Here is a 9,491-nt window from a genome sequence, read left to right as displayed (position 1 = left end):
ATCACACACGCAGATACACACACACACACACACACACTCATACACAGACGCACACAGAGAACTAGCATGTCACTGAGACCTTCTTACCGTCTTGTTTCCCTGGTGTAAATCGAATGTCTTCGAACCCTCTTCTAGCTCACGAGAGTCATCTAACAGCGGAATGAACTGTTCAGTAGAGGGGGTACAGGGTTCACCCCAAAGAATGAACTGTTCAGTAGAGGGGGTACAGGGTTCACCCCAAAGAATGGAAGAGGGGTGCGACATCACCTTGTCAACTTGGTTCCGCCACAATGTAAACATTTCACAGCAAATTAAACTGATATTCAGTCATGATAGAGTAGCTTTCTTTGATAGCCAGTGACATCGTTGTTGAAAGTGAAAGCGTTGCCATGTTACTCAGTTAATCCAGCATTTTAGCTGTGTTTTTAGCGCATTTTGACAGTTGCTGAGTTGGTTTTGATAATGCAATCCAGAGGCCCCTTGTTTGAAAATCCTGGGGAGAACCCCAGAGTATAAAATATGCTCACAAAGAAGACCACATTCACCCTCAGGCCACCAAGGACCCTCGTGGGTTTCAAAATACATTGCTTTCTAGATACAGAAACTCTTGTGGGAAGCTTCTAAGAACACAACACGTTGGTAAAGACTGTTGGCGTTTGAATAATACACGCATTCAGAATAGAGAGTATATGAAATGCATCCCAAGGGACCTTGGAAACAAATATCAATGCAGTGCTTTTGTACTGTAGAATTGGATATGCGCACACACACACACACTCTCGCTTATATACACACTCAAACACACACACACACACACACACACACACGCTCATACACACACAAATGCACGGTCACACGCGCACACACATACACACACACACACACACAGTTTTTTAATAGGCTAATCAAAGAGAGGCTGATATGATTGAACCTCTGTGAATTTGTTCTCCCCTGTTGACATTGATGCTCCAGCTCTGCGCTGCATCCTGATAATATACGATACAACTCTGAAAAATCTAATCAACACATCCATCAAAAATCTGCGTGTCAAATATCATCATATAAGTTGTCGACCCAGGGCCATAAATTATCGATCGATCGTCTAAATCAAAAAAAAATTCTTTGTTCGGCTTGTTTAGAAATATAGATTAAAGATTCCATCATTCATTCTACACTGCCTTGGAATTCTAACCCAGTTATATTGGAACTTAATAAATAACTTTACAATTTTCCTATGTTGTTGTTGCTCTCTGTTTTCCATAATTAGACTTAATTAGACTTATATCTCAAGGCGATATAAGCGACTGAACTTCCTAAAGTTCTATAAATGTCCAATACAACTCTTACATAAGCATCCGGAGAAAAACAACAAAACAAGAAGGAAAAAACATAACATTAAAGACGGAAGACACGAAAGCAAATGAATGTTTACGGTGTGACTTTACAGTCCCCCACCTCCAGGGCCTTTGTACTGAGATGGAATAAGCAGAGCTGGGAATGAGGCAGAACTAAACTGGGCTGATTTGGATCCACAGGAGGCGCTAGCTGTGACTGATGACTAACACCCGGCTATGAGTGGAGGATGATTAGCTAACATGCTACAGCACTCACTGGAGCCCCCTACAGGCAGGCCACGTGAATTATACTCTTTGTGTGGCCCGACGAGAGAGAGAGAAAGAAGAAGAAGACGACTGTTTATTTGGCCATCAATCAATTCTCATCAATTGTAGGAATGTGACACGTGCACACCCACCCATCCACCCCCCCCACCCCCCGAGACTCGCACTGCACACCCGCCCCTCCGAGACAACACACGTGCACACCCAAGGGAGACCCTGTCAGCCATATTCAGTTTGGGGTTAAGTGCCTTGCTCAAGGGCACAACAGCAGTGGTAGGCACCTTAGATATGATGCCAGTAACCTTCCAGTTACCGGCTCACATCCGGCTCAGGAGTGGGGATCCAAGGAGTGGGGATCCAACCAGCGACCTGCCAATTGCTGTCCGGCCTCTTTAACCTCTTGGCTACCTGCCGAAAGATGGAGAGAGAAAGAAAGAAAGAAAGAAAGAAAGAGAGAGAGAGAGGGATCTCTGTTGGAGTAGATTTGCTGGAGTGCTGACATACTGACGTAAGTGGAGATAGAAAAGAAGAGAGAGAGCGAGAGAGAGACAGACAGACAGAGAAGTTGCGGGAAGTCTGCTGACTGCCTTGGCATTCTGTCAGTTCTATTCCACTGAGGGGACAGGCTGAAAGCGCATTAGGAGTGTCTGTCTGTGTATAGATCTGATCACTGTTAAAAGGGTCATCACTACCGAAAAGGACATCCTTGGTTTGACAATCAACTATGCATCGTTTCATGACTCCTCTCTTGATATGTGACAACATATTGAGAGAATATCATTTGTATGAACAGTCAGTAACTGTCATGTCATCATATGCATGTTATATACAGCACCATTTGCCCTCCCATAAAACAGCAGTATATTCAAAGTGTATAGAAGGGATAGAAGAGATGCACACACACACACACAGACACACACACACGCACACACACACACACACAGGTCCCTCCAGCCAATTCTGTGAAACTACCATAACATATTAACAAGACACCTAACAACCTCACAATGCATCATGGGTAAGGTCTGACCTTCCATTGACATGTCGTTGCCCTCTGTGGGCAACAACATTTTCATTTTACATTTTTGTCTTTTACTCTCTGGCTCCTCTCTCTCACTTGATATCAGCTCCTCTCTCTCTCTCTATTTACTTTCTCAATCTATTTTTCTTTACTTTCACTGTCTTTTTTTTTCTCTTTCTCTCTCTCTCTCTCCTTTCCTTGTTTCTTTCCTCCACATTTCTTCCTCTTTTTCTCTCTCCACCTCACCCCCCCCCCCCCCCCCCCCCCACCTCTTTTCCTCCAGAGTTAATCGCATCCCAGCGCTCTGAGAAATTATGTTCAGTGGTTGGCCTTCTCATCATGAATAAAAGATGGCCTACCGCCCCCCTCTCTCCCTCTCTCTCTCTCTCTCGCTCTCTCTCTATCTCCACGGTTTTCTGTGTTCTCTGTTCTCTGAGACCCGGAGAACCTTCTCAGCCTCGTCAGTGCACAAACGCTCTCATCCGCTTCATTATAGTCCCCTCCTAATCCCCCTGGGTCGCGCCTCAGTATTTTTAGTTAATGATCATTTCCGGTTGGTGTGAAGACGTTTTATCTGTAAGGTAATTGGATGCAAGTTTTACTGGTAACTTAGCGGTATTAAAGGGGAAGGCACATCTCAAGGATTTTATTGATTTGTGAAATGTGTGTGAGGAGAGGTCAAAGGTCCTGTGAATTATAATAATTAATGTTGATGTGGGTTGATGCAGAGGTGGTGATGCGTATGTTTATGACTTAATGAAGACATGTCTTCGCAGAAGTTCTCTGTCCTGTCTCACTCTGCAAAAACGTCATTCTGAATCTGGGACAGCACCAAGGCACCAGATGTAACACAACATACCCTTTAACCCTTGTGTGGTCTTCGGGTCAAATTGACCCGTTTTAAATTTTTACTTGAAGAAAAAATATACAAGGAAACATTTTTTCAACCTGAAACTCCATGGCCTTGGCTTATTTACTGTGAAGAACATGTCAAAGAAAAAAAAATCATTGAGTGCACATGCTATACACCCCCTACACATTTATGTCCTTCACAAGGTCTTCGGGTCAATTTGACCCGCATATACACAGAGACACACAGACTCACAGAAACATGCACACACACACTCACTCACACACATACAAACACACACACAAACACAGAATCTGCACAATGTTGTTACAAAACATTCTGGGAAGTCAGAGGGAGGAGACCCTGAGAGACACCAGGGGACACGGGTGGTACTGGATATGTCACAGGGCCTCAGTGGCCACAACATCACTTGGGATAATTTTTTCACATCGTACAGCCCGGGACAGGAACTTCTCAAAAGAAAGCTGACAATGGGTGGAACAGTCAGAAAAAATAAGACAGAGCTCCCACCTCAGCTTCTAACTGTAACGAACAGGCCAGTCCATTCCTCCCACTTTGTGTTTACGGCCAACATGGCCCTGGTATCCTACATACCCAAAAAGGGCAAAAATGTGATGCTTATGAGCACTGGTGACACCGCACATACAGAGGAGACAACATGTGCCCAGGAACCCAGCTTCTCTAGCCATAGTGAGGAGGGTGGAGGAGGCTCCTGCTGTCCCACCTGCACGACCCACACAACCACAACCTCCAGTGCCTGAAGTAAGTGTCCTGTTGTTGTTGTTGTTGTTTATGTGTGCGTGTGTGTGTGTGTGTGTGTATGTTTCTGAGTATCTCTGTATGTATGTGGGTCAAATTGAAATTGACTATTAGAAGATGTGGTGGGAAAAAAATCCTGAACTAATAAAGTATTTTCATTATTCTAGATTGCAGCTGGTGGCAACAAGAGGAAGCACAGCGAGGTGTGTGAACCCTCAAAGGACTCAAAGACACAAACCACATGCAGAAACTGCTAAAAGTACATCTGTAGGACACATACTCTCAAATTGTATGTATCCAATATTATTTCAGAATTGTTTGAAAGATGTATTTTTCAGTGTACTGTATTTCATTGACAGTGAATAAAGCAGTGTACATTTCGTTCATGTTTTGTGTTTCTATTTATTGTAAATCATCTCAAATTATTTTTGAGACATTTTTGAGAGATGTATTTCATATCCAGTGACTAAATCGATCTAAGTTTGGTTCTTGTGTTTCTATTGTCGTTCATCACCTGTATTTGCTTTTCACAGCTTTGATTATAATAAGATAAAGATGAAAATCAAATGAGAATATCTCCTCAAAAATAATAAACATCAATGAAAACATTGTTTCATTTCAACTTTTCAGAGATAAGCATTCCACCCAAGTCCTTATTATAGCAGATTTTTTACATCAATTATAACTTTATCACAAAAAACGAATTACACTTCCACTGTTAAATATGATCTAGCAGAGATTAATTGCAAATATTAATCATACATGTTATCTATATTGTTTGGAATTGAGATAAAGACAATATATGTTAAAGAGTTTTGAATGGAAATTTGTATTTTTGTATTGCTTTTAAAGCCCCAATAATGTCCCGGGTCAATTTGACCCGAAGACTTCCAAAGGGTCCAAAAAGTGAAGACAATACGAGGGTTAAGGTGAGGCAACTTTTTTCTGAGGTCTCTCTGCAATTAATGCCACTGAGAGAAAGAGAAAAAGGAAAGAGAGAGAGAGAGAGAGAGAGAGAGAGAGGCTCAGTCACCTTTGACTTCTCCTCCATCACTCTCTCTGTCTGTCAGGTTCCTTATTTTCATCTTCCCATCTCTAAACCCAACGTGGTTGTCAGTGGCTTACCCCTCAGAGGGATTCTAAGAATTAATATTCTAAGAACATTCTAAAGCTTTCGGGCATTCATCGCATGCAGCCGTAAGCGTTGTAGTGAAATGCTTTTTGATTTTTGATATTTCTCATTCCACAACAATCAATAAATCAACAATACAATAAATGTAGTAATAATTAAGCAATGACAGTAGTAGTGCAAAAGGTAGTAGTAGCAACAGTAAATAATAATAATAATAATAATAACGACATGGGTAGCAATAATTTCAATCAATCAAGTTTATTTGTATCGTGCTTTTTACACAGACAAATGTCACAAAGTGCTTCACCACAAAATAATACTAAACAATATAAACAATAAATACAATACAAACAATATGATCTAACGCCAAGTCCCAGACCCCCATAGACACAGCAGTAGTAGGGGGGCGGTCAACTGAGCAGTTGTATAGCGGTCGTGGAGCGTATAGGGAGTCGTATAGCCTGCGGGCGGAAGCTGTTCCAGAGGCTTTTGGACCTTAGCATGCAGTAAGTAAGACGTTGGTCATGCATACTGAGTAGCATGCTGTGCTAGTTTGCACCCACACATCAACTCGTTAAACGGGCACTGTTTGGAGAGGATCACGCTGAGTCAAGACCCAATGCCCATATAGGGACTTGGGCATTGGGCTTGTAGTGCCCTTCTTGGCCTTCGTTGTTTTTTTTGGGGTTTTTAAATATGTTTTTTAGGGCATTTCTGCTTTATTGGGAGAGAGATAGTAGAGATTGACAGGAAGGATGGGTAAGAGAGAGAGGAGGGATGACATGCAGGATATGTCGATGGCTGGAATGGAACCAGGGATCTTGCGATGATATGGTATGCGGCTTAGTGTGCTACGCCACTGAGCGCCCCTTGGCCTTCGTTGTTGTCCGATGTTGCAGACAAAACTATGAATTGCAGTTTCATAGTGGAGGGTTTTATACTGGAGGGTTTAGATGAGGGAATCAATAAACCCATCAACATCGTGTGCCCACATCTGAGAGCATGCAGATTGAAGGAAGAGACAGGGGATAGGAGAAAGGAGTTTAGGGACTGTTTTGGCATGGTAGTAACTAGACGGCCATGCTACAAGGACAACAGTGGATGTTGTTGTCAGATGTTTAGGGAGTTACTTGAGCTATTTTGTTCATAATCATCGGTTGATGAAAACGTGCCGTACTTCCGTCCCTTCCGTGCCTGCTTAAAAAAACATAAATTCATACAATTGCATACATTCATACACTGCAGCTGACACCAGATTCATATTCAGGATTTCCGGAGCCTTCTTAACCTCTTGAATATGTTGGGGAAAACTGCTAATAGGTGTCACCAGAATTTAGAGCTGGGGCATTTGAAAATAAGGTATTTTATTCAATTATTCATTCCTTCCTTCACATTTCAAAATTAAATTGGTTTTATTTAACCATTTTGTTGGTGGAAGGCAGGTCTTTCCAAGGAAAAGACATTCTAGGAGCGTACAGATTATGCAAGTCATTAGCTAGGGGCTAATCACAAAAATGAATTATTCAAAACCACATCACATTTTAAAGTGATTCTTGTAAGCTTGTTCAAAAATGTGCCATTGTGCAAATAATGATTTTTTTTCAGGCTGTGAGTTAAAGATTTCGAGCACGACTTTTAGGTAATGACTCTTAGGCACGACCCTCAGGTAATGCTTTATGTGTGGTCAAAAGTTCTTGACATGATCTGAACAAAGCAAGAGCGCATATAGACCTTCTGGTGTAAGTATTTATAAAGTTTCAAGTGAGAGTGTGCTTAACGAACAAACGTTCCCAGGCTGAATTGGATCGGAGCCTTGTTTGGCTGAAACAGAAACCAATCTCAGATGGAGCACCTTTGAGTCCCGGGCTAGGGATTGATCCCAAGACAAAAGCTTAGGTCCACTCAGGTCTCGAGAGGCAGGGTGGACAATAGATTATGTCTTTTTGGTCCTTTAAAGGAAATGGATCATTCATTGGCCCTGTTCCCCTTTCCCTCTATCGAGCACGGCTTGCACATCTCGACTCTTGGAGGTAAATGCGTGGCTTTGGTGCCTCTGACGGGAGGGCCCCACTCAATCCCGTCGATATCTCTCTCACGCACACGCACGCTCAATCTATTCCTTCCCTCGAGCCGTCTTTGAGGTTGTGTCTGATCTGTACGTGATTGGATAAGTTGAAGCACTGTTCGCCTCATGTCACTATCGCCAATCAAACCTTGAAGGATCCGACAAGCAGGCAGGGAACGACCGGCCACTTCAGCAATACCCCCCCGGGGGATGTAATCTGTAAGAGTCGGTTTGCTTTGAAAATTAACGTCTGTTATTTAATCAAACAGACGGAGCGTGGGCTGTGGGAGAGAGAGAGAGGGAGAGAGGAAGGCAAGGGGCGACCAGAGGAAAAGGTCAGTTGACTGAAAGTATTGAATGCACATTGAATAAACACTCCCCAAAACCTCCCAGAGGGCTTCTCTCAGTGCTTTGATCCCCTCCACACCTTTAGATTAAAAGGCATTTGTAAAAAAAAAAAACACACTCGACAACAACAATCACGCACACCTTGTTCCCTGCGTGGGTTGGATACACAACAGTTGACGACAGGATTGAATTAAAATGTGTTTGCGGCATCAAATCAAAACAACGAGCCATTGTGAAAGGTTTACCCTATAAACCCAGTGTTTTCAATTAGCACAGAGAGGAGGTCGAGGGGGGGAGGGAGAAGGAGAGAGAGAGAGGGGGGGAGAGAAGGAGAGAGAGAGAGATGGAGGGGGAGGAAAAGAGAGATACGGCCGATATGAGAGTGTGAGTGGGTGTGAAGGGCCAGACTGTCTGACACCTGTAATTGACTTTATAGCTTCTCAGCAGAAGGTCAATGACCTCTCAGTCGCCACTTCTGCCTGTTCCATCAGTGATCTACTGTCTTGTTACACACCCACACAATCACAGTCACTTCTACACGACTGCCAGTGAGCAGAAGTGCCCTCCACTGGTGGATGTCGGTACCATAGAGTTCAATTAGGGGAAGGAGAATTCCATTTTCATTCACTTACTGAATTGATGAGCCTTAAATGAAATTGACTGTGTAGCACCGTCTGGTTGAATTGCGCTTGGATACAGGATTTTATTTTCTAATGACATTGACACACACACACGCACGCACACACATTTGATTAGATTTTTCCCCCGGCAAATAGAAAATAAAGCGTAAAAAAAAAATACAGAAGTATAATTTATTGAATCATGAAAGGACATGAAATAGTAGCACAATGTCAAACATAAAAGTCATATTCCGAAAAGGAGGATCCCGACACAGATGCCATAGGCGTTGGTGACTCCCATGGTCCCTGGTATTCCGGAAGGGCCGCAGCTGCATCCTCCCAGTATTCCGGAGACTGCTGCTGGGTTTTGCTCAGGAATCTTGGATTATCAGACAGCATGTCCTTTAGGTACTCCTCTTCCGAGGCTGGGAGCATGTACCCCGGTCTGGGCATCCGCCCCTCACTGGTCCAGATATTGTTGAAGGAGGTTGTCGTCTGAGATCTGGGGCCAGGACAGATGCTGTTGGATTTCTGCCCCCTTCTCCTCAGCCTCCGACTGACAGACATGGTCTGAGAGCAAGCTCTGCTCTGTGGAGGAGACGTTAAAACTACAGCAAGACAGGCATTTCAAACCACTTGTGTTGCTTTAAAGGTTCTTAGAGCATGTATCTTTGGTTGTGTGGATGTTATGGGGAATTTCAAAAGTAACACAACATTTGTACTGTTTTACAGAACATGAGGTCCTGGTTGTCAAGGAAAGGAAAGAAGAGGTAGAAGATGGAAGAGCCGAAGATCTAAGTAATGCTGTAAGACTTAGCCACTGGTACTGTGCTCTCTTAACAAAACATTCTACATTCAGCCATAACAAACATCAATGTGTATCACCTAATCACCTGAAATCTTGATCTATACAGTATTTAGCTGAACAGATGATAGCGTCAGTAGGTTTAAAGAACATGGACTTCTGTGTCTCACTCTATATCTCACTCCATACTGTAAAATACTGCTGAAATTTGCTTAATCCCTAAAAGTCTGAGGGAAGAAAGTTGAGAATCC

This window comes from Argentina silus, assembly GCF_951799395.1.
Source record: "Argentina silus genome assembly, chromosome: 21".
In the NCBI taxonomy this organism is placed as follows: Eukaryota; Metazoa; Chordata; class Actinopteri; order Argentiniformes; family Argentinidae; genus Argentina; species Argentina silus.
This window is presented reverse-complemented; position numbering follows the sequence as displayed.